Here is a 1,327-nt window from a genome sequence, read left to right on the forward strand (position 1 = left end):
AAGGGGAAAGGGGGGCCGCTGCGGCTGACCGCGAGCCTGCAGGGCGGAGCCTGTAGGCGGCGGGAACTAAGCTCAGGGGACTGGGCCTGAGGCGTGGGCGGGGCCTGAGCAAGGGAGTGGCAGTAGCGTCTGCTTCGGACTGCGATGCCGCCGGGGGGGGGTCTCTACGATGGGAACGAGTTTCGGGGGGCGGCAGCGTGGGCGGGGCCGAGGAGGGAAGAGAGGGCCCTGCAGCTGAACGCGATGTTGGGGGTGGGGCCAGTAGGCGGCAGGAGGGAGGTTGGGGCGGGGCCTCCCAGCAGGCGGGGTTTGAGGAGAGGGCACAGTGAGGCGGAGGAGTGGGACTGGCCGCGGAGTGCGAGGGTGGGGGCGGGAACTAGGGTCGTTCCCCCTTTCCACATCTGTCCTATTTTGAGGGTGTGACTGCTGTGCGTGATCAGTCTCCACTGTCTGGCAGGAGGGGAGGAGAGAAAAGGGGACAGATGGCATTAACACCTCCTGCACTTAAGGAGCTTGGGGTATGTATTAGTATCCTCCCTTACTACTTTGTCCCTCTGGCTGGTGCTGGAATGGATCTGCATTCTGTTCCCACCTCCATCGTCCTGTTTCCTAAGGGGGTTGTTCTCCTTCCTCTCACCAAGGGTTGAAAGAGGTTGGAAACAACAATTAGCCACCAACATCTTTGAGATACGGGGTATGCCCTAGTGCACTGGTTCTCCACCTTTTCAGACACAAGGCACCTCTTGAAAAAGACCAACTCCTAGCTTTCACTCATTTTTTTTTTAACTACTGAAAAGTAATAGAGCAATTCTTCTGTTCAAAGAACATGGAAAGACCACAAGTGAGAATGTTGTTTGTAATGTGGATTCCTATCTGAAATTTAAGCTTATGAATCGTGTAGGTGTTTGCACAGGTAGCAGCCAGCGCTGATACTCCAGTTGAGAACTGACCTAGCGTTTGCAGCCACAGCCAAGTCTATATGGGTAAACACTTATGGACGCATTCGCATATCATGTGGATGTTTGGTTCCCTCAGGGACAACTAGTGGCAGCACAACTTGTGCTGCCTTTGGTTGTACCTGGGGAATGCCCATGCCACATGTGCTCTGGCACGTGGCACGTTACCCCCAGGGCAGTAGGGGAGGCTAGGACCAGTACTGAGCTGGCCCTAGCAGCCTTACCTGGGGGCCTCCCAGGGCAGCAGCAGTGGCAATTCTACCGTGCAGAGTCTTGCTGGCAGCCACAGAACAGCTCTAGCTGGCCCAGCTCTGGTTTTCACTGACACATACTACACCTGCGTGTGCCACTCTCCTTTTTTTTTTTTTTTT

Source organism: Gavialis gangeticus, unplaced genomic scaffold (genome assembly GCF_001723915.1).
Source record: "Gavialis gangeticus isolate Ggan-Ray unplaced genomic scaffold, GavGan_comp1, whole genome shotgun sequence".
Taxonomy (NCBI): domain Eukaryota; kingdom Metazoa; phylum Chordata; order Crocodylia; family Gavialidae; genus Gavialis; species Gavialis gangeticus.